The sequence below is a fragment of the Drosophila melanogaster genome, chromosome 2L, assembly GCF_000001215.4.
Source record: "Drosophila melanogaster chromosome 2L".
Lineage (NCBI taxonomy): Eukaryota > Metazoa > Arthropoda > Insecta > Diptera > Drosophilidae > Drosophila > Drosophila melanogaster.
In genome coordinates this window covers 3,241,998-3,267,036 of record NT_033779.5, presented here as the reverse complement: position 1 = coordinate 3,267,036, position 25,039 = coordinate 3,241,998, and the positions used below count along the sequence as shown (strand labels likewise).

Genomic DNA, 25,039 nt, shown 5'->3' with positions numbered 1-25,039 from the left:
AATATATATATATTTGTACTGATTGCGTTGCATTTGGAAAATTGAATCATAAAAATGCAAATTGCTGCTCCCAAGGCTATAAAAGGAAATATCGTGCCTCTTGAAATAAACAATGAGGCATAAAAGTGAAGTGAAGGATTTGTGAATAATCTATTTCCCATAAAACGAACGGGAATCGGAAATGTTTATTGAAACAAAAAGTTACTGCCTACATTATATATCAGTCTAATTGATTACTTTAGATATTAACATTCCAGCTACCCAGCTGCCCACTAGCTAATCATCTTCATAATCAGTTTATTGTGTGTGGCTCATTAATTAAAAAAGAAAAACTTGCGTTTTCCCCAGCCACTGAGTATGTCGACTGAAGAGTGATTAAAAAAGTTTTCCTCCTTCTTTTTTTCTTAGCTTCTTTTCAATGGGAAACTCGGTTGAGCTTTTTAGTAGTTTATAAATTTAAATGGGGCTTCAATTTGAACAGAAGCAACATAAAACATTTTCAATTTTCAATATAGTGATTGAAAGTAAGACTCTTCACAGTAATTGCTGTAACTTATAGGGATTATTTAATGCCTCGAATTGTTGAGCCTGCAAACCTTAAATTTTAAGTGCTCAAACCCAATCTCTTAATTGGAGGCACTAAACTAATTTAACGTGCTGTAACATTTTGTCAACGAAAAATGCATGTCAAAACCATGCTGGTTGCCAAGTTGAGGCCGTGGTAATTTCATTTTCTATTCAGACACGAACTGACATATTAAATTTCAGAGCCTGCCGCATAAGTGGGTCCTCACTTAGTTTCACTCCGAGGGCAATGAAAAAGTTTCGCCTAGAAAGTGCGGCGGTTCGTCAATGTTTCGCATGAAACATACATATATACACATATACACTTGGCTATATGTCGGCTTACATATATGTGCGTAGTGACACATTTCAGCACACAACACACTTATGCACTTAGTCGCTGATTGTAATTTGCTCATAATTTACAATTATAAACTTGTGGCGAAAATGACTTAATTGTTGAATGTGGCAAGCTGGTTGATGGAGCAAAATGGTTTGATCCAAGAAGAATATATCAAGTTTGCAAGTTAGATTGGAGGGTATTTTCTCCAATAATTAGCAACAGGTTTCCCTTCTAAAAGAGACCCGTGGATCTGTGACAAGTTCCACACAATGCGTAAACAAATAAAAGGATGTGTCCCCATGCAACATGTTGCAGCGAACGTGTTGCACGGTTGGGAGAGGTCTTTCGACCTTTTCCCCGGAAAAATTTCCCTTAGCGATACATTATGTTAGACAAATCGTTATTGTACAGAATTAGTGTTAAACGAATGCTCTAAGCAAACGGTTCACTGGAGTTGTAGGTTTTTACAAGCAAAACCCCTTGAAGTGTGAGCGAAACACGAGAATATGATTTAATTTTTATACACTAAATATAATGCTGCTTCTTTTTTTTCGATTTCGTTTAAGCCGCATAAATCACTGAAACGCGCACCTTATTGCAGATTTATTCTTCAAAAATTGGTGTGAAACAAATGGGGTTAAAAGTTGTTCAAACAAAGGGGAATTTGAAAGGCTTAAGCACAGACACACATTATAATAGACCTTCATAAATGCCACAATACATCATTTAAGCACACATAGTGATTTTCAAAAAGCTGCTCGTGAACTAAGGGTTTAAGTACTAACTAAAACAGTAAGGGATAAGCTTTGAATACAGATTATAAAACAGTTAATGGGCCCTAAATTTATTTATTGTTTACTTATCGAATAATGCATGCAATTATCACGTAATTTATAGCCAACAAAAAGAGATTCACAACCTTAGGTAAATAATTTGAGATTTTACGTTGTTCCAGAAAAAGCGAAAACTGGAGTCAAAGCGGCTTAAAGTATCAGCCATCATCAATCTGCAGCGCTAGACAAATGGAATATTTACATTTCGATTTAGAATCGTTGCCAAAAAGCAGCTGACAGCTTTGCAAATATTTTTTGTTTAAAGCGGAATAAAAGTGCTGAATGGCAAACATTTTGTTTAAAATCATTTTAACTCTATACGAATACGAATGTGCTACAAATCTTTAAGTCTATCAAGAAAACCGCTGAACAGCGAACGGCAATTGAAATTGGCAATGGCTGAGGATAGGGCAAAATAAAACCCCAATTGATTTAAAATCCAGCCAATAAAACTGCAACAAAAGCGAAGCAAAGTGAAAGCAAACAAGTTGCTTGCACGCCGATAAAATCAAAGGAAAATGGGGGAGAAATTTTAAATAAATTCGCGACGAGGTGAGGGTTCGGTGGAAAAGCACGCGGAAAAACAATAAGAAACCGAAAGCTGCAAATATAAAATCTAAAATTGACCATAAACCCAACGGTGGCCCAGAAATGAAGATAAGCGGCGAACGCGAAAAGGAAAACACCAAATTGATATACGCTCCCTTTGTTTTTTGGGTCTGTGGATGCTCAATTTTTGCCAGGACGAGCCGTAATTTGCTGGGAGGATTCGGGCGAGATGGCAGTGTCATCATAATAATTTAAAGTGGAACTGATAATCTTTGGCAGGCAAAAGTGTCCTTAGCTGGCAGGAAAAGTCGAAAAGGTGGCTGCAAACTGAAGGCGAAAGTGCTTAAATAAAGCTGTTTTTGTTGCGTTCGCTTTGCGAGTATCTCAGCCATCTTTGGTATTTTGGTTGCCAAAATGTTCGCCAGCATTTTCCAGAGACAAAACTCATGTCACTCTGCTGATGTTCAAGCTGTTGGCTTTTCGGGAACAACATAAGTTTAGTTTATTATCAGTTTTATGCTAATCGAATTGAAGACACTTGACACAGCTGTCACTGCCAGTTAAAGTTGCAAATTTTAACAAATTTATATACAATGTTCAAAAGTTTCATACTAAAATAAAAAAGGATGACATTATTTATATGAAATAGAACTGCTATTTGTAGAGATTCCTGTAAATAAACCGAAAAGGACCTTTTGGATTGCGGTTATGAGCGCCGCTTGTTTCCAAATTATACAACTGGAAGAATTTAATAACCATTACTGAAAGGCCCAATTGTGTACCAAAACCAATTTACATGAAGCTATAACAAGCCAGCTCATAACTCAAAAATTTCAGCAATCAACAATGCCCTCATATCTATTATTTTCTTGATGCACACACAATTTCGCAGCCAAAATTCAAATGAGAGATGGGAACTACAAGGGGGATGGATGTTCTCACACAAATTCACAAACAATCGCACCCTAATGCATGTGGGTGCCTTGGTAATGCATTTACAGATGAGTCGGTAACTAAAACTGGACGAGTTTGCATGGCAAAGAAAGCCGTCGAATAATATGGGCTAATGTGGGGCATTCAGCTGCAATGTTGTTTCACAGAAAAGTGGTTCGATTAAAGGCAATCAAGAAGCTGCTTTATTGGTAAGCAATCATAATAATAATTGTTAATTATTCGATTGAGTATTATAATTTTCCTGCAAACTTGGTAAATTTGTATATATAAAAGTAATGTATGAATATTATTCAAAAATTCCCCTAGTGGAATTTTGTATTTACTCACAAAAAATCTAAAGCAAGCTGTGTTCTGGGCACCCTTTTTATCAAGTCAACTATGCAAATGAGCTTGCCAAATGTGCTTAACTCAAGTGGGAACATATGCGAGTTCCGGTCAGTTTCTTGCCACTTTTTTGTTTCGCCTGACAAATCTGATTATGTTATTTAGATTAGCCACAGAAGTCGGTTGTCAGTTGGCAGTAAACCTTTTTCAGCCGCCTTCCTGTCACATGGGGTAATCATAAATTATTACGTAATATGCCAGTTCTTCCAGAGGCACCAGAATGACCCAAATTGGGTGAATTTCAGTGAGCTTTCGGCTGTCAGATCAAAAGGGGAATGGTTTCAATTGATGCTCACCTGCCTGCTTTTTGCCCCGGGCGTTGATTGCAAATCTTCAAGTGGGTTTGACAGCCCCCCCTGTTCTTGTATCCATGTATCCTATCCAGACAGGACATGAGCAGCAGAGAAGAAGACCGAGGAGCTGCTCCAAAAAAGGAGAAGACGCCGTGCAAACACGCAGGGAGCTAACAGAAAATTGGATTTTATGCTTATTTACATTTGCCGCTTGCCAGCAGGTGGGATATCTACCAAAAAGAGGTTACGATGCGAATGCGTGGAGCATATCCCCCTGTTTGATATATGCACACACATATATTCATCCGCACCAGACTTAAAAGTGAGCCATAAAAAGTAGGCAACTTTCCGCTTTCCGTATCGGTTCCATTAAAGCCAACTGTTGCTGGCCATATTCTGTGAAATTTATACGCGCTTGCATATCGATTAAACTTTCATCGCACGATGATTTTTACAATGATTTTTAAGCAGCAAGCTGTTGCCCTCGTTCACCTCGTGCCATTGTTGAAAGTGGATTTCAGTTTTTTTTTTCAAAATTAATAATAAATGTTTTTACGCGTTTCACTCAGGCGCCATGTAAGGTACACATATCAATGGTATGAAAAAGGTGTTGCAGTAAAGGGATTTTGAAATTCAGTTGGGCACGCTTTTGTAAATTTCCTTCGCCTTTACCTTCTTATAAATTACCAAAGATTTTATCGATCCAAGCAAGAGAAATGTTGCGTCATCGTGAAGGTCGTCGCAGCAGGAAAACTTATTTATCTTTGGCTTACAAATTTATACACTGCTATTGAGCAGGACCAAGTGGTCCCCGGGGTATAATAATAATGATAGCAGGCGGCCGCTCAAACGGGGCGTATGAGTAATTTATGGTAAGCAATTGACTTGTTGACATGACCGCTGGCGTATGTGTGCGCCGAATATACGTATTATATGCATTCCAAGTAAAGATTGCAGATAGTCCCAGAGCACTCATAATCTTCGCAAGAAAAAATAAGACCGTGCACAAAAGAGCCACAAATCCCTGGTAATCTTCAGCGTAATTGACATCTGATTGAAGAAGCATCTGGCTGCTTGCCAGGTCCGCTACGTGCCACCTGGCTAATCACACAGCCAGGAACGACAGGTGTAGAGGAGCGGCGCCCACGGACAGGTGATGAGCTCGTGGCGGCCGGGTGTGGCAACTGAAATCCACGTGAAAGCCAACACCTTGTCACCCGGCGACATCGCGCACAAAAACCTTGGCTGCCACCCAAAAACCCTGCATCCTGCATCCCACATCCCTTATCCACACATCAAAAGGACTCGGACGTGACATGTGCTTATATAACTCCTGACGACCCAAATATCGGGCAACGCAGATGGAAAACGACCGCGGTCAGCGGGATCATCGAGTTTCACAGATAAAAGCTGAAGATTCTGACACAGCAGGATATATTTCGCGGGCCTAGAGAATTACAAAACACTTAACTACCTGGTACTATTCATTTGCATTTCTCTTAATACTTATTCCTTTCTGATTTCGCTTTTATGATTTCTTTACTATTTGCCCATTTCTCTTGCGAGAGGCTAAAAGCCTCGAGATTTAGGCCAGTACTGTGCTCCATATTTGAGGTACTCAATTCTATTGAATGACTAGGTAAACTCTGAGTTTCTCCCTTAACCGGTCGTTCTCTATTGATTAGCCGGAATTCTCGGGGCTAGGCCCAAAACAAATGCCACGTCCTCCAACAATGCCGGCAAACACACGAATAACAAAGCAATCTCAGGGCGGGTGAAGAGCAGCTCTAGTTGGTGCTGCAGTCGCCCACGAAGGAAGTCCTTGGGCAGCAGGCACTGTTTGTATTTCCCTCGCATTCTGGCCGGAAGTGGCTCCTGGACATTCAGAGCAGTGTCAAGAACATGAACGCCGCCAATGTTGCAACATGGGCCCGCATCTATATCTATTCCCCCAAGCGGCTTTCACGCCCCGACTCCCAGTGACCCCCATGTCTTGCCACCGACGATGATGATGTCGATGTCTCAGTTGCCTGCAATAATGCCACAGATTTCCTATCAGACGTTTGCATCACGCTGGACCTGACCCTTCTACCCAGGATTGTTGCCTATTTAAGGCGATTTCCTGCTGCCATCATCCGCTGCGGAGTTTTTCACGGAGATGTTGGCACGTTATCGTACACAGTATATTATAACTTAATTTCAGAGGGCCGCAGAGGAATATGACTCTGGATGCCGTGCGTTACGGAAATAGTAAAATTCTAAATAAATATATGGGTATTCTATAGCTCTTGCATAAGGTGTTCAGTCCAAAAATTATTTGGGTTACTATGGGTACGTTTACCAACTAGTTTTATGGTTTGATAACTTTTTCACAACTGAAAGGAATGGGTGCATTACATTTAGCACTGGTAACGAATGCTCGTTGAAAATCAAGGGATTTTCCGATGGCCAACTAACACGCCTCTGGAATGCATACGAAAAGCCGTAAATCTGCGAGTCGCATTGAACCAGATGCATTAGGCTGCATAAATATCTGCTGATGCGGACATAATTTCAGTCATGGGCGGCACTAAGTACTCGCACTGACTGTGCATATATTGCTGTCAAACACTTTCGGCTTTTGGCTTTCGACCGAATACGCTTTTCCAGCTTTTCCGGCTTTTTCGGCCCTCCGGCCTGGCCGCGCCCCTTATCTGCGAATGCGAAATTTGGCCATAAAGGGAAAATGCAGCCGAGGCACGCGGATGCCTTTGAATGCTGTCTTCTTGCACACAAAAGAGCGGATGATGAAATTTTATTGTTTTAGCTGGTTGTCATGTTACGCAGAGATAACAAATTCGTTTACGATAATTCCAGTTAGTTTACAGCCAGGACATTCGAACGAAAGCATATCCTTTGTCTGAATGCAGATCGTTAGTGAGTTTTATGCCATCCTTTGGCAAACTGCAATCGAGAAACCTTGATTGCACCACCACACTATTCAAGGCTTAAAGCTTAATATCCCCGACATCGAACTTAAATTTCGGCCGAGTTGTGTCTGCGACAATTGCTCACAAATTATACAAACATTTCGCTGCCTTTCACGTAGTTTGGCCATAAAATTTCAGTCAATTTAATTTCCAGCATTTGTTTTACATACATATTTATGTGGAGGCACGTGCCAGAACGTCCAGAACGCCTGTCTGTCTGTTCCACACTTTTGCTTTTGCTTGTCAGCCGCCGAAGGACGAGGGTAAGATGTCCTTGTTTGGGGGCGCAGCCAGTCAAGGGCGGCTCCCTGACCGCATTTGCTCCAGCTCGGGAATTTTCAGTCATGTTTTTTAGTGCAGAAATTAAAGCAAACATGGACGACCCATGTTGGGAATTGTAAGCAGAGGCAAATGGATATTTTCACAGTCAATGCACTGTCAAATAAATTATGTGTCTTAAAATAAATATTAATAGTTTCCATTGAACTATCCCACTAAGTAAGCTTCCTTTAAACTATAAGTAATCTTAAATACAAGTTTTAATGTTGCCATTTTGATTCGAACATTGCCTGACTGTTGGTGTTGGTGCAATCATGAAACCGGAAGTTAGTTAGCCAACATTGGAGTTTATAAAATTACACATTGTTGACAGTGCGAACAAAGATGGCAGAAGAAGTCGTCGGAAGCGCGTGACTCGACTGGAAACTTGGCAGCAAACTAACCAACTAGTTCTCGGCTAATATGCAAAAGTCACACGACCCAGTCGGTGGCCACGTACTAGGTCTATATTTAATGTGTGTGTATGCATGCTATATGCCATGTTTAACTCGGGAATCGCGCATGAATGAAGACTGCTGCAATCGTAGCCTCACCTGGCGGATGTGGAAGTGAAGATGGAAGGGGAAGTGGAATTGGAAGTGGAGGTTGAGGTCCAGTTGGGGGCAAAATAAATTGTTGTTGAAATGAGAAATGCGGCTGCTGTTTGTTTTGTTAATGAAGTCGCTTGTGGCCCTTCAACTGCATGTTCTTTTGTTTGATTTCGAGAGAAGTTTCGGAAATTATTTGCTTAAACAACAGGGCATGTACATATAAATTAATTAAATGTATTGTGCAGGTCCCTCGCCGCGGTCTCCGGCGTAGGTTGCAGGTAACAGGGGGTTCCTCTGTCACTGGGAGGCAGGGCGGTTGCCGCAGACCTCTTCTCCTAGATTGGGAGATATGGTGGGAGAACGTCTCTCCGTTGTTGACTGCCCTTAAGGCTAGCCAACCAATTCAATGATAACAGCAGTAGCTGGAGTTGATTGAAGGCGCGATGCGCTCTTTATTGAATACAAAATCAAACTGACTATAAGCTAACAAAGGGAAAAACATCATAGCGGCCTCTGCCAATGCGCAGAGCTTCTGCCGGCTATGCATGAGCTTCCGGCCAAATGCTTGGTCAGCAATTTGACCGGTGCTGGTGTGCGGACGATCAGTCCGGTTAACTTAGTTAACTATTCCCTCCTCAAGATTAAGGCCGCCCTCGGCTGACCCTATTTGGGCGAGAACTTCCTTCAGTTGGGCTGTAGATTTCTTGGCCCTAGTGGTTCGCTGCCAGGTTAAACCGATGCAGATAAGAGCGCAGAAAATTGCTCCCGCAACTAGCGCTATCTGACTTAGTCGGTATCCGTCGACGTCCTTCTCGAAGTTCCTGATTTGCTCCAAGTTCTTTTCACTTAAACGGTGAAGGTATGGGAGGCTCAGGACCTCGTGTTTCATCGAGATATTAAGGACTGGGGAATTAGCCACTCCCGGCGCCCTATTCTGGACCATGTCATGATTAAAGAAGACGGTCTCGTTGACCATGGCACTCTCAATGAATGTTATGAGGTGCGTGCCTCTAATGTGGATGGCCGTTCCATTGTCCACACGCACGAGTGCTGGTCTGTCATTGATGACGATTATTCCTTCGTCGACGTAGGTGATCGGATGTAGATCACTCTGCTGTGCGTCGCAATGTGCTACGACCCCAGCGTGGAGCTCCTGCGCACACGAGCTCACTGAAGATAACTGGCAAAATGTTGCCCCTGGTGTTATGGAGCAATTCTTTACTGTGCGTATTTCTCTGTTGCACTCTGCTACCACATTATCTTTCAACCTTAACACCGTATCGTGGTGTACCACTGGAAGGATAGTGACTTTGTTGCACGCCATGATAATCTTGGGGAATTTAATAATAAAGTGTAAGATGTTAAGGGATTGTAGGACTTTTACAGACGCAACGGACAAAATCTCCCTTATGGGGGTGTTGGTGGGCTCCTCGCCCCAAATACTCTCCAGATCTGCGTGGTCCAAGAAGTTTGGACTCACTACGTTAATTTTAGCGAGGGTTATAGTGAGCATTAAGTTTTGCAATTCCATTACAATGATTCTGTTGCGAGTAGAAAGCGTTTCATACAGGTGACCTGTATCAATCTGAGCGCTTTTGGAAATTTTTAAAAGTTTATTTATGGTATCAGTGAGTTCGTTAATTCGAACTTGTGTTTTGGTGTTTATTTCGATTTGGCTATTGTGTGCATCAACAAGCCGCGCTTCAGTGAACTTGACCTTCTCGAAGTCTTCCGCGTCAGGTGTCCCTGCGACAACCTTTAACGCAGTTCCCAAGAAGTCTAGGCTCCTTGCCACTCTGTGATGGATGCTCAAAGAATCAAGCATGTCACGGAGGTGAGCGATATCAACGCTCAGGAGTTTCTTCATATGGGACTGGGGGAACATATCGAGCATGCTGTCGGTTTCGTCAATTACCCGCCTATACTCGGAGAGGTTAGCCGAGTGTCTGACATAGGCGAATTCCTCCCAGACTAAGACTTTACCGTCAATGACGGGAATGTAATTCGCTCGGGAATAGTCAGTAATGTGGGCCGATGTCGTGGCCAGGAAACAAAGAAGAAGGGTTGGGAGCGACCTGTAACGTGTGTGATAAATTATTACTTGTTCGGAATGGAGTTGCCCACCACCAATAATAGCGAAAATATATAAAAAATATGCCAAGTGGCTAAAAAAATAAAAAACTTATGCCAAGTGGCTACAAATTGGAAGAATAAAAGTGTGCCTCCGAGGGAGCCGCGGCTAGGCTCTGCTTGGGTCACTTGAGGTTGTCTTTATGGACCACCCTCCCTTTAATAAGGACTGTGGTCCCCAAGTCTGCCTCGATGATCTTCTCCTCACATAAAGGAGTAAGTTTGTTGCCTAATCGTCTGTTTGACTTTACTAGGACTTTGTCGCCGACCTGGAACACTCTGTTCTGCCGAGAAGCGTTCTCTCGTTTTCTTGTCAAAATCTGGGCGTTTTTGATTTTTTCTTGGACATCGGTATGTGGATCGTCCGGATCTGCCCGCATGACTTCGGCCGGTTTTTTATTGATGACGGAGTGGATGGACATGTTATATCTGGCTGTGGCCAGCAAGACCAATTCCACTGTGTCACTTATGCCTTTGTCGATTTTTAGGCATCTGGCGAGCTCAATTAACGTGCTGTGGAATCGTTCCACCTGTCCGTTTGAGACGCTATGTAGGGGCGGTGCATTCGAAATGCTGACGCCAAAATGGTTTTCCAGCATAGCCACTATTGTCTGCGATTTCAATGATGGTTCATTGTCGCAGTAGATGGTTTTGGCTTTGGGGAAAACATTCATAAGTTGTAAAAGGGGTGCTTTCAAATCTTCTATGGTTCTAGACAGAATCGGCTGTACCATGGCGAATTTAGAAAACTTGTCAACACAGGTGAGAAAGTATTTTTTATCCGTTGAGAAAATATCGATGTGCAATATTTCTCCTACGTGGGTCGGGACTGGTGTCTCACCGAGCTCCTGCTTCTTCGGATGTCTGTCATACTTCGCCTTTGCGCAAGTTTTGCAATTGGCTGCTATTTCGCTCGCCAATTTGGTCATTTTCGGGAAGTAGTACTCGGAGAGTACTTGTTTCACGTTTTCTTGGGCCGACCTGTGAGCTCTGTTGTGCTCGACGGTGAGGATTTCTTTTCTCTCCTGCATCGCGAAGATGTCGGTGACCCTATTCTTACAATGCCAGAATTTCGTGGCTGGAAACTGTCGAACTACGTCGTCCTGGATTAGCGCCAGCGTGTGAAGATCACAGTGGAAGGCGTTTACACCATTAGGGATAATGATGTTGGCGAGTTCCTCCAGCAAAGCTTGTTTGCACGAGAAATTGATCGAGTGCCGCCTCTTATTCCCAAATAATATAAAAGTGCGTTTCCAATGGGAGCGCGCCTCTTCCAAAATTATCTGGTTCTGGAAGCAATTCACGGGTTTGTCCGTGGACTCGATCGTGTGCGTAAGCGAAAGTTCGCTGTGAATCGTGGCCGCGCACGACTCCGGTTCTTGCTCTTCAACAACGTTGAGTTGTTGTCTCGAGAGGGCATCTGCAACGAGGTTGTTTTTCCCAGGCTTGTAAAAAATTCGTGCGCCGGACTCGTCGATGCGTGCTTTCCATCTCTTAATTTTGGCGTTCGGATTGGACTCCGATACCGCGAACGTCAGAGGTTGGTGATCGGTAAAGATGTTTATCTCTTTAACCGCATACAGGTAGTGCCGCAACTTAGCCAGTGCCCAGACTATGGCTAACAGCTCCCTTTCGTTGGTAGCATAGTTAACCTCTCTGTCAGACAATGTCCTTGAGATCATTGTAATGGGACGTCCCTCCTGGGACAGCACTGCGCCAATGCCGTAGGCCGAAGCGTCTGTCGTTAGATCAAACGCTTTTTTGTAATCAGGGTATCTCAGGATGACGTCCTCAGACGCCAGGATATTGCGTAGCTTTTCGAAGGCACGTTGTTGCGCTTCGGAAAATTCTACCTGGATACTCCTGGACCTGTGTCGGCTAACACTACCGTTCTCGCCCTTCAATATGTCTGAAATGGGCCTAGCTATTGATGCGAAGTCTTTGATAAAGCAACGATAATAGCTGGCTAAGCCCAAGAATGACCTTACCTCAAATACGTTTTTGGGTTCCGGAAATTCCTTTATGGCCTTAACCTTTTCTGGGTCAGTCGCCGCCCCATTGTTGGTGACGATGAACCCCAGGAAGCTCACGCTTTTCTTAAAAAAACGTGACTTTTCTGCCGATATTCTCATGTTAGCGTCGTACAGGCTCTTCAGAACCCAATCTACATGCTTGACATGGTCGTTTTCATCTTCCGAAAAGATGATGACGTCATCGACGTAAACGTAGCAGAACTTTCCGATCTGCTCTCGCAGAATATCGTCAATTGTTCTTTGGAAGATGCTTGCAGCATTCCTGAGTCCGAATGGCAGCCTTCGGAACTCATACTTCCCTCCGTTTACTGCGAACGCTGTCTTTTCACGGTCGCGTTCTGCGAGCGTGATTTGGTGGTAGCCAGACTTCAGATCGAGGGTCGTGAAGTATTTGGCCTTGCCGAGATTCCCCAATATCATAGAGATATTTGGCATGGGGTATCTGTCTGGTACCGTCCTTTCGTTAAGTTTTCGAAAGTCCAGCACCAAGCGCATTTTTTTATTGCCCGCATCGTCAGTGCCCTTTTTGTCTACGACCCATATTGGGTTATTGTAGGGGGACTTTGACTTTTGGATTATGCCATTTTTAAGCAGTTCCTGAATTTCGCCGTTGACGAAGTCAGCTGCTCCCATGGGATATGGGTATAACTTGGCATAAATGGGCTCCTCATCAACCGTCCGGATGGTGGCTACCACCGACGTATTGTAAGGAAGAGCCTCATTAGGATCAGCAAAAGCTTTTTTCCTATTCCCGAGCATTTTTAAAAAAGCATCCTTAATTAAGGGCGGTGCGTCCGAGCAATCTACTTTGGTGAAATTGACATCTGGGCAAGTATGAAAGTCAATTTGCTCTGCTCCGGAGCCCCATTTGAGCTTGCCGGAAGCTAGGCAAAGTGACGCGCCGGCCTGTTTTAACAGGTCTAGGCCAACGATCGCGTCAAAGGAGGTCAAGTCTGGTAATAAAAAAAAGGTAGCTTTAAGATTAAAAATGGACACGAAACATTTCTTAGTTATTGTAGTCACACCATGAATCGAATGGATTGTAAATGGGGACTGCACCGGGCGGACGCCTTTCAACCCCTTAAATGGTCGGATAAAATTTTTTGCCGCGCCCGTATCAATCAGTAGTTTCATGTCGATCCCCGCTACTCTTCGTCTGATGACGGGTAGCAGGGACTTTCCCCTAAAAAATTAATGGTATCCGAGTCGTACTCTAGGATGGAATCGTCGTCGACTTTAACTGCTGCACTGGAGGCTGCGGTGTTATAAACCTTGTCCAAATCATCAGAGGCCTGGGCAACATGGTTGACCCTTTGCCTTTTTGGTGGGACCGAACGGCCAGACGCGGCCGGCTTCGATTTCGGGTAAGCCGGGGCGTGAGATGGCTGCATCCTGGACAACGACGGGTCAACGTCCATGGGTTCTGGCATGTTTTCTCGGGCCATTCGGTCGCTACGTGGAGCGGAGTGCACCTGTGCTCTATGCTGCTTAGTAAAGTGCGGGTTCTTCCCAGCACTTCCCTGCGAGCCGGCTTGTGGGGGGGCCCGTTGGCGCTCCTGCACTTTGGGATATTGCTTGTGGTCCCTATCCTCTTGGCTTCGTGCAAATGAAGTTGCAAAAGTGTACCGCTCATGATTGGACTCTACTTCTTGCGCCAGGGCGAGCGCTGACGGCATGTCCTTAGGCTTTGCCGCGAATAGCACGTCTGTGAGGTTGCGCCTGAGCCCCGAGACAAAAACTCTCAAAGCATCATCTCGGAACTTCTCACACAGCACCGTTGCTGCCGACGCTTCATAAGACATAGTCGCCTTATTGGTGAGTAAGGTGAGTTTTTTCTCGACCTCATCATAATACTGGAGGAGCGTCAGGCTTCCCTGTCTGAGGGTGCCTAGCTCCTGCTCGATAACGTGTATCGGGCGTTTGTCACTATACGTGAAATCGAGGCGACTTATGATCGCATCGAAATTCAGTATAGTCCCAAAGGACGACAGAACTGCATCAGCAGGGCCTTTAACTTTGCTCCTGATGATGACCACAGCTTGATAGTGCCGCGAACTATCCTCATATTTCCTGAACATATGGTAAGCGGCATTTGCCGCTTGCCGCCAGGAGACGTATGTCTCCTGTGTCCCCATAAAGTCTGGAAGACATTTAACGGCATCCAATGTTTCCCCACAAGGGACCAGTCCGGTGATTTCTACTGGTCTGTAAACCTTGATTGGGGGAGCTTCTGCCCGGGCAGGGGCAATCTGTATGGCCGCGACCTGGCCGGCCAGATCTTGAATTGTTTTACGCAAGTCAGCCTCCCTGCGTTGACTCTCTAAGGCTTGCTCTTGTAATGCCCTTATGAGAGCTTTAATTTGTTCCGTTTCGAGGGACATTTTATATGCAGTGAATGCGTTAGTTGGGGTGTTTTTACGTACAGAGTTTTCTGTCGAATCGTCGCTTTCGGACTCTGAGTCGCTAGCGCACTTTTTAGAATTCCTATATTGTCGGAATGACTCGCTCATGGGTAGCTATGTATGTGAATACTCAGGCCGTTGTGCCCGTGGGGCCAAACAGTACGGCAAGGGGGTCGCGGGGGCTGAGTCGCCGCTTTGAAGGCATTGGACGAAGACTCAACGAGCAGAGCCACTGTCCAGCTAAGTAACGATAAGGTGAAGGGCCTGCGGGGAGCGGGTCTCCAATAAGGCAAACAAATATACAAAGACAAAAATTGCCACAGCAAAGACAAAGAGATAAATAAAAGGCACAAAATTGTCACAGCAATGCATGCGCCAGTATCGGGTAGCGAAGTGGAGTGGGTCAAAAACAACAAAGCTTGAAAGGGCTGTGAAGCCAATGTAGCGAATTAAATTTCGAATGAAACGACAGTGTCCCGCGGATGTGCGAAGGCGGAATGAAATGCACACAATATGGATTGCAAAGTCAACCACAAATCAAAATTCGATATTTAAACTTCATAACAGTAACATAATCTTAATTCGCAACACATATAAACGTTTATTGTAGTGGAAATGCCGATTTTCTTAATTTATTTATGTAACTCGCACAAACATCCCAAATATTTTAAAATTCTAGACGCAGTTTGGAGTAGTGTTTAGGTTGAGAATCCCACTTACATGATTCAGGGTAGTGGTGTGGGTTCCTGGAGTTGGGTGCCAATTAATTAAATGTATTGTGCAGGTCCCTCGCCGCGGTCTCCGGCGTAGGTTGCAGGTAACAGGGGGTTCCTCTGTCACTGGGAGGCAGGGCGGTTGCCGCAGACCTCTTCTCCTAGATTGGGAGATATGGTGGGAGAACGTCTCTCCGTTGTTGACTGCCCTTAAGGCTAGCCAACCAATTCAATGATAACAGCAGTAGCTGGAGTTGATTGAAGGCGCGATGCGCTCTTTATTGAATACAAAATCAAACTGACTATAAGCTAACAAAGGGAAAAACATCATAGCGGCCTCTGCCAATGCGCAGAGCTTCTGCCGGCTATGCATGAGCTTCCGGCCAAATGCTTGGTCAGCAATTTGACCGGTGCTGGTGTGCGGACGATCAGTCCGGTTAACTTAGTTAACTTATATCTTTTGGTTTTGCGAATGGAACTGAAAAGCAGAGAGAATGCTTCAAGCTCTGAGGCGATTTTACCTGAAACATAAACACTTATACAAATATATATATTGTATATATATGTGTATATATAGAAGTACCAAATCCGTTAAACTTTTATAGAGTTTACAGTCACTGGAGATTGGCCACGTACTTTATTGAATTCTTGGACGCATTTTTCACCTGCCTGGTCGAGATTTTTCAGCTGTCCCATCCTTGTTGAATGTAATTTTCTTTTAAATTATTTGAATGATGTTAGAAAGGTGCATTAAAATGTATCCTTCATCTGGACAAAGTGCAGTTTTTTCCCTTTGCCACGCAATTAAGTGACTAAGAGAGTGCTGTGAAAGCAGCTGCAATTTAATCACTTAACTTAACACTTTGATTCACCTTTGCACCACTCCGGCATTATTTCAGTCGCAGACTTGACTCCTTTTCGCCTGGCTCTAAACAGCTGTCGCTAATTGAAACAAATGAAATAATGAAGGCAATAAAACAACCAACTTTGACTCGAATTGTTCATAAAACACCATGGCAAAGTTGCCCGGTCTTCGCATTCAACAATTCATTTCCGCTCCGTTGGCCGCCAGTGCAGAACTGAAAATGAAACCCAAACCCGGAGCCAAACTCAGCCGCTTCCCTTTGGGGTCCTGCAGCCAGGATCCTGGTTTCTGGGTCCCGGATCCTGAGTACCGAGTCCTTGGTCGTGGCGTACTTCTGCGGCCTGTTGTAAAGTATGCCCGGAGCCATAAAGCTCACAGCACGAGCCCTCCACTCATACTGGAATATTTTTTCTATTTTTTGTTTCATTATTGTCTTCGTTTTTAGCATAATTAAAAGCAATTTAGTGTAGCGCCGCCACTCCAGGACGGGCACATGGGACCACTTGTTGTTGCTGGCGGAGATGGGTCCACGTTCAGTTTTTGGCCCTGAAACGTCTAAAGAATTAGTTATTTGAATTGGTCCTCGAATCCATTAATAAACAGCGGTCCTTCTGAGCATAGAAAATTAAAATGCACAAAAATACATTTTCATTACTGGAAACGTAAATTTTCTTGGCTGTAAATCTAACCTTAATTAAGCATTAATACGAATCTCTGTGTAAATTATCATGTGGTAGGATCAAACCAGAATATACATAAGCATCATAATTTTCAGCATAAATTAAAAGGAATTATACAAAACCGATTAGTAGTTGATCATATACCATGCTATCTAATGGCAATGAACTATTTCAAATAAACAATTAAAGGGAAGCAAACAAACGCAATTTAAGGGAAAATTATTTAATAGTCCAAGCAGCAACAAACCTGCAAAATAATCTAGCCGAGTGTCGTAAATTCTGACAGGCGTTTGCATATTGCCACACTTTACGACAATTTTATGCATTTAATTTAAAGCGAATGACATGGGAGTTCCCTGTTCAGATTTTCACCAAAGACCTTATCAATTGTTGGCCTACAAATTGTTTGCCAGTGAGGGGGGATTTTGGGCTTAACTAATTTGCAGGTGTGCAGATGACATTTCAATTGTGCCTCGAGCCGTAAGGGGCTAACCCTTGGGCTTGGATTTTCGAGCTGAGCAAATACTACGGCATGGCATTCATAATTGTGCAACAACTGAGAGTCGTTGACTGGAATGAGGCCTGGGATATTTGCTTAAATGTCGCAATATCCTGCGCCACTCCTGCTGCATCCTGCTCATCCGCCCCAGGGACCTGGGCAATGCGTGCCAGCTCCGCAGATGAATTAAAAAGGCTGTGCAGCCCACACAAACGCCTCCTGTCCTGACTATTAAAAATTAATATTCCGAGGGGGGAAGGAGCCCAACCAGACGACAACGGGCGGTGCTTAACCATTGTCTAAGCACTGCAGGCAGAAATGTCAGGAAACGGGTGCAGAAAGCATTTGCGATGGCAACAGAATGACGCCCCGAGTGTTTACACCAATTCATTGGACCGCCTCCGCAAAACAAAGGAGTTGCAAAAAAGTGATGTCGGGAGGGGTGAAAAAATATAAAATAAAAAGTAGACGGGATGCGTTTGAAGCCGGGGCTAAATGATTTTGGCCTGAAATACTTTAAAAGCTGATCCGAGAAAAACCCATGGACAATGGAATGTCAACAGGACATCTCTCGAGGGGCCGAGGGATGACAGTGTGACAGTATGACAGTGTACCTGACAGTTCGACAGGCGATGGGCGATCCTGCGGTCAGACCACAGTCCCTCGTCCTGGGAACGGGATGAGCATGGCCACCAGTTGTGGCCACATTTATTTACCTTCTTCTAGCCGACGGGATTTGGCCACACTGTGCAAATATGTGAGTTCATTGCGGCATTGGGCTATCGTTGGGGTGTCCCACCTGTCAGAAGCTCGGCGAAGCCCCCGGCTGGTGAGGCAATTTTACAGCAGTTGATTGCAGCAACTATATGGCTCCGGGGCCTCGGCTGATTCGCCTTTGATGTTTCGCCCTGGGCAGGTAAATCAAGTGCATCAAGTGCCCGATATGAGGGTGCTCTCATCCGAGCCATTCGTACAGATTGTTGACCGGTTCCATTAGTTGGGGCAGTAATTCTGCCGGAAAATTTGCAGCAAACGGGAGGGGTTAAGAAATATTGAAGGGTCTGTGGGTATATACATTCAAAATAAACTGATAAAAGATGGTCGAAGAAGTGCATTTTAAAAGTGGACCACTCTAGCTACTAAGGCTTCCTACTTGCTTTTTGCTCCATACTTACAGGCGGTTGTAAATAAATGAAAAAATTGGAAAAAATATTTACTTTACATTAAGTTAAGTTACGTATTTCTGCCATTTTGAAGTTTTAAAGCAAACTATGTGGCAACACAGCAAATTGGTAACTTGTGTTAGTGCTTGTCACAGATGCTTTTCATATCAGCCGACGAACCACCAAACCACCATAAATACTCCTCCACTTTCGTCCTGTGATAAAAGTTGGTCCTCGCCAGCGTATGTGTGCGTGCTCTCGGCTTATACAGATGCGGTGGGTCGCCCGAATAAAAAAGGATTTCGACCGCCAAACTGATAAATTTTCAAATTTGCATGCTAATGAATACCGCGGATCTGCGTAGCTCTGCCAATGCCAAACTTTTCAACTTATGCGTTTGCTACTCTGGCGCAGAATATTTTGGCGAGTATTCATTCAGGTTTATGCCAGCACAGTGGGTGGCTTATGCATATGGCATATATATATACATATATACATATGTATATGTACAAACTGAATGAAAGGTGGCGACACAACATCCCGTGGCGACCAAACCGAAATGGATTTGCACACGGCGGAAGTTTAACCGCCCGGTAAACGGGAGCTTTGTTTTGAATACTCGAATAGTTAGCTGAAATATTTTAGAAACTTTGCTTTTGCTGGGCAAAACATAATAACTCTGTGAATTATAGACGAAATGTTATGAAAACTTTTTGATCGGGATTATAATTATTCTGTAATTTGGCGCAGTTTATTGTGCATTATAGCGCCCTTGATTGTTTGGTTCAAAAGCAATACTTTGCTTACAGCACAAAAATGGCGATAGATACGACTTTACCACAATTTCTTCTTTTGTTCCTTTTTTGTAGCATTTTTCTCTATGCCACTGGTATTTGGGTGATTTTTCTTTTGATTCTGCTGCATTTCAATTGAACTTTGTTGCGGTTTTTGGCTGCCCATTTGGGAAACTAAAAAACCGCACTTTGAAATTGAAGTATGACCAGCAATTGTAACTGTCAGTGCTAGTTGTGCAATTTATAGTCTTATCCTGCCACCGATGCTTCCACTGGAGTAATCACTTCTGCAAACGAGAGAGAAGAATGTGGGCTAAAATTAATTGCGATCGGTCGGATGCGTTAGCGGAGAAACGCAGCGAAAAGGTTAAACGTTGACAGCCATTTGAATTCAGTTTATTAAAATGCTCCCCCTTTTCCGGATGGGGCTTTCCCCATGGGGGTAGAATCTGTGTGTTTCCCCGCTGTGTCAGCATATAATTTGGCCCGTCGCAAGACAAAAGAATGCCATAACACATGAGTTGCCATCGCAGACGCGAGAATCTGAATGAAAGTGTCAGCGACTGGAGAACTGGGCTATATACATACACACGTATACACTTGCATATATATTCACTTATTCTCGTATATGAAGAGACAGCGACTCTGCGAAAGGACAATGTGTGTGTGCGCTGGATTATCCTAAAAGTCATGGCTTAGACAAATGTTTTATGCTCCACTTGGCTGCATTAGCCTCGCGTATTATGCTCAAGTGCCGCTGGCGCACGCTGCGTATGAGTTATTTATTGTTTATTTAAGCTATTTGGCTTGATTTTCCAGCTGTCTCTGCAAGCCAAAGCAATTTATGACTAAGCTAAACTTTTTTCGCGTATAAAAACGAAATCAAGATTTGAAAATATTCAATTTAAGCTACTGAAATCGCTCTAGGTTATTACCAATTTAACTTTAACTTTACAACTGCAACTGCAAAATAACTATGAAAATGTTTATCAACTACTGACAGCTATTTGGCAGGAGTTTAAAAGGATAAAATTTTACTGTGCCATTCAAAAAGTGTTTTTCAGGAACTTGGGTGCATCTTAAATTTGATGCGACCGCATTTCCGCAATTCGCGGTAAGTAATTCAATGGCATTGGCTTGAAATAAAATTTGATGCCCCTCATGTGGCAGGCAGTTGGTGGCTATGCATATGGCTCATAAGTTTTCATCTTTCTGATATCCAGGGTACATAAAATGAAAGAACCTTAATTCACATTAAAGGACGCACGGACGGAGGAAAAGGAACGAGACCTGTGTCGATGCATCCATCAATTGCCACTGCACATAGGCCAAGGACATTTCTAAAAGCAGGGCGTGCCACGCCCACAGCCAGCAGTCCAAACCCTTTTTGCCGCCCCTCTACAACCCTCTTCACTTATTTACCCAGTCAACTGTTCAGGCATTCACTCTTGCCCGTGGCAAGGGGGCTTTTTACGAGGGGCTTGTTCGCAGGAGCAGGGTTTCCACTTCTCGACGCATTCATTCAAACACGGTTTGTATTTGAATTTCACTCATTGCGCATCCAGGCGTTTCATGACCCTCTCTGCCAGCGGCCAACTTTTAACCAAAGCCAAGGCAACGCAGTACACCCAGATTATAGTTTGGACTACGCCTACGCCCTTGCAACACTGAGAGAAAATGTTGCTAACTTGAACTCTTCATAGAAACTAGCATCAATTGTTTCACGAGCCCGTTAAGAAAGCTTTGGTTAATATAACGTAATGGCTTTGAAAATTATAAGTAATAAAAACATTTTTTTCTTGAGTGTACCTAACCCATTGGCGGTTGGCAGTTAACCTTGCCCTGCTGGCGACCGCCATGTGGCCTAAATAATTGCACGTTCCAATTGGCCTACTCGGTGGCCAGTTAAAGCGAGAAGGTGGCCAACTAGAACAGGCAACGCTCTCGGAACCTTTTGTCACTTCTTTTGTACTGTCAACAATTGCATTCCAGCAGATTTGGATTCGTACTCGTATTTGGATTCGGATTCAGATGCAGCTACAGCTGCAGCTGCAACTGCAGAGAGACTGCAGACAAGTTGACTGCAAACATTACGGCTGCTTGCCTTCTGTGCTGCGCTGTTCTGTTTTGATGAATGTGGCAAGATATTCCTTTGTTTGGCGTGACGTGACGAAAATTGTTGCCCCAACTGACGGCCCCACTATAAGGGACTGAGTTGTCACAGAACAAAGTAAAGCGCAAAATAATATAAAGGAAAGCAAACAAAGAGACCGCAGTAGACTGACATTCATTTAAGTTTCAGCGGTCTTGAAGGTAACTTGCTGACAGAGACGCTAAATAGGAAGTTTCGCTTCCTAATTGATAGATAATCCCCATAAATATCAATTCCCCGGTTGGCCAAGTAAATCCCTCTCATCCACTTTGCCTCCTTCCAGCCGACGGAGCGTGAAACTTTTCTAATAAATATGCGCTCGGCTTGGAGGGCATAATCCATTTATATACACTCGATAAAAGGCTTTATTAAATTGACAATACAAAATTGCTTTATTGGATTCGCAGAATGTGCGTGGGCGAACGGAAGGCAATTTGCGTTACTTTGATGTAAATGGATGAATCTTTCGCTAACTCAAACAGAATTGTCCAAGTGCAAATGTTGACGGGGAAATTACAAGATAGAAAAATTCTTTTTATCCGCACCATTTTAAAAAATAATCCCCTTAAAAATGCAGGCCATCCGCCATTAGTGCGGATAAGTAAGTGTAGCATTTCCCGAAAATCTTTTCCAGCTTCTGGCCTAGTGCAATTTAAAATCTATAAATCTGTAATCGCCATCATACATCTTATATGTAGGTAGGTGAATCGATTTCACCCACGTCCACCGCTCGTATACGTGATGCGGTACATGATCAATATTCAATCGACACACTCGGGAAAAACCCCATAAATTACCTACAATACCCATAAAGCTCCCCTGTTCATTGCATCTACTTCAGGTCGTCTGTCCGCAGGCTTAACATATATATATGTAGAGAGAGAGAGCTCATGTAGATATAGATATATGGGGATTTGATTACTCTCTGCGCCACATTTATCTTAACCGTGACCCATAAACACATAGCGCCAGCAAACAATCATAAAATATGATTGCGACAATGTAGCGAATCGAGTTGGTTATTTATGATGATATTATGATATTTGGAGGGCTTGCTTTTACAAGGTTGTAAATAAAAGAGTTACGTAGGAAAACAACCCCGCGGTGAGTTGCTTCAATTAACAAAATGAGTTAGTTAATTGTGAGACTATTTCCCAGCATTTGTTAGTTTAAAGCACTCCCCTGCCAGCCAGCAGTGTCCCTTTGAATTAGTGCAAAAACCACTTGCCACATTGCGCATCCGCCCCGTATGCACTCGTTCTAATGCACAGTCATCCTTGTGTGCGGTTGCCGCTCCCAGCCACTGCCATTAATGTGAAAAATTTAAGTTTTCAAAGTCGCCAGCCAGACCCCTTGGAACGCCCCTCCCTTGGATCACCAGCCCCACGGCTGTTGCCACTGCCATTAGCAGAGTTTTACTCGCAGACGCGTTAATTCACTCACATCACGCCGGCTGTTTGCATAAATCAACGCTCCCCGGCTGAAAGCCGAGCTCCATGGGCTATGTGTGCAATATCTGTGCTGGCTTTGGCCGCATCAACTTTACGGCTCCTACTTAAAGCCGCAAAAATCAGCATAGCTCGTTACGCAGCACCCCGTTCTCCAGGTGGGTATCCGGATTTCCACCTGAGCCGCAGCGTATGCCGGCGCATTTATTACACGGCCCGCTTGCCAGCGATTTACAGCTTGTTTCCTGAACGGTTTAAGCCCTTTAGCCCGGCTAACTCGAGTGGGGCGACGTTCCTGCTCATTTGTTAAATTATAATGAGTTCTGACGAAGGGATGCTGTTTGGTGGTTTGATGATGGGAAGGGGGAGGGGATAGATCAATAAAATATAGCACCTGCAACATCTACGGCTTGCGGTCACCGAAAACCGACAAAAGCCTCCGCCCCCGAAAACACAAATATGGGTTTTACCACGAACAAAGGAATTGCGGAACGCCTCCGGGATTTCGGCGACAGTTTCCGCGGCGAAAAGTTTTGCGGGCCGAAGTTCTGTGGCAGCAACTTGGATTTCTCCCGATGACGGCCTTCAATTTTGTAGCGCCATCGCGGTCTGGAGTCGCAGCTTTAAAGGCGGATTTAATTACTCACACTTTACCATGCACTCTTTGCTCTGCTCTATTTTTTCAAGAAAAAGGATTATTATTTTAATAGGCACGAACTTTTGTGTCAATTTCAGCAGCTGCCTCTTGTTTTTTGCAAACGCCTTCAGGCGAAGGACCAACTCTAATTAAATTTCAATGTGAAAAGTGCTGTCCTCAATTAGAATTAGATAAGGAGGAGAAAAATGCGCCATAAAGCCCAAGGATTAAGCCAGATTGAACATCTTGGCGAGTCTGTGTGGCCCAGAGACAATTTGCATACTTAATTGGTAATCATTTGACTGTCGACATCTCGAGGGCATTCTGAAGAGGAATCCGTATCCGAATCCGAATACTAATCGGAATCCGGCGCTTAGTCGCCGATTGCGCAACAATTCTTTCGCCTGATTAGCAGAATATTTAATTTAATCCTTTGTGCTGGCAGATGCAGCCAGGAAAAGCGATGGAAAAGCGAGAAAAACTAATGAAAAGAAAGCGTAACGAGAGCAAGGCTGGCTTTGATTAGCGATGAGTCCGAGTCCCCCGATTGATTAATCACATTCGATGCCTGGCACTGTGCTATATTTTAATTGGAAAGCCACAGACAGAAATGGCAGAGCAAGTTTCCGAATTTGAATGGAATTTTCCCCAGGTTTATTTCCACACGGCTCCCCTTCCCCGTTCCCCCTTCCCCCTTTCCCCTTTACCATTCCCTTCTGGCTGAACGAGTGTACTGAATGGGGAAATTGATGTGCACACACTTGTACCTCCGACTCCTGGAGTCCTGGCGCCTGGGCACTGCTATTTTGTAATGAAAGCATAACAAAAACAGAAACGTAACACGGGAACAGATGAAAATCTCTGCATGAGAAATGTCTGCTGAACGGCAACCATCCAAAGCCGAGCACAACCCCAACTTTGCCGTAGTTTGTAGTTTCCGTTCACGTTTCTGACATGAATAAATTGGTAAATATAACCGGGATCAATACGCCCCGTGCTCATTCGTCAAGCGAAAATCTCAGCCACGGAATTGCATCTGCGAAAGCCAAAAATAATATGTATCTAAGTGGATATGCAGTGGGAAAACCAAGTTTTTTAAGTTAAAGTAATTGAATACTTTAAGACACCTTGATCCGTAATAATAAAGTGCAGTGTGCTTTGCATCAACCTTGAAAAGATTGAACTAGTCCTTGAAAATAATTCCAAAACTATGTTTTTCCAAAGTACAAGGACATTTACTCTAACCCATATTTTCTGTAAGTGCATGAGTAGAAAATCTGGAGCTCGAGCTGGCATAATCAATGGCTTGAAAGCAGCGAGCGTGGATTTTGGCTAGATTCCGACTCTGGTTACATTTCTGCATCATTAAGTGGCAGCCGCATGGCGGGAATATGCTAATAGTCCCGTTTCGGAGAGCCAGAGCCACTCGGCGGGTGGCCATGTGAGTTGTGCACAACATTCCCCTGGCACATCCTTTAAGGACGCGGTAAGACAATCGTCCTGCCCTCTCTCCTGCCCCTGTCCCCAAGAAAGTCTTAAGGGATCACTCGGCTGCGAATGCTTACCATTTCGCATTGGAACGCGTTTCTTTTTATGGCAAGGATTTGGCAAATGCTTTAATAGTTGGCAAATGATTTTATTCAGCCGCAGGCGATATTCCCAAGTGGAATCTGACATTTCTCTTCGTCTGCTTTAAAGTGCACTTCATTCGGCGATGCCATAAGTATCTATGAGCATTCTACTGCTGCTCCTGCCGCGATAATTC

General features: G+C 43.9%; 3 long non-coding RNA genes across 3 annotated transcripts, besides 1 other annotated feature; all 3 read left to right on the top strand.

Annotated features, from left to right (window-relative positions):
* The first annotated feature begins 1,322 nt into the window (after positions 1 to 1,322).
* On the top strand, positions 1,323 to 2,869 carry lncRNA:CR45706 (long non-coding RNA:CR45706). The gene has a single exon (NR_124042.1). It is a non-coding gene; the product is annotated as a long non-coding RNA:CR45706 (long non-coding RNA).
* A 2,160-nt stretch (positions 2,870 to 5,029) lies between these two features.
* lncRNA:CR45338 (long non-coding RNA:CR45338) lies at positions 5,030 to 5,399 on the top strand. The gene has a single exon (NR_124041.1). It is a non-coding gene; the product is annotated as a long non-coding RNA:CR45338 (long non-coding RNA).
* A 356-nt stretch (positions 5,400 to 5,755) lies between these two features.
* lncRNA:CR45337 (long non-coding RNA:CR45337) lies at positions 5,756 to 6,064 on the top strand. The gene has a single exon (NR_124040.1). It is a non-coding gene; the product is annotated as a long non-coding RNA:CR45337 (long non-coding RNA).
* A 1,914-nt stretch (positions 6,065 to 7,978) lies between these two features.
* Positions 7,979 to 15,488: a mobile genetic element.
* Between the last annotated feature and the right edge of the window lie 9,551 nt (positions 15,489 to 25,039).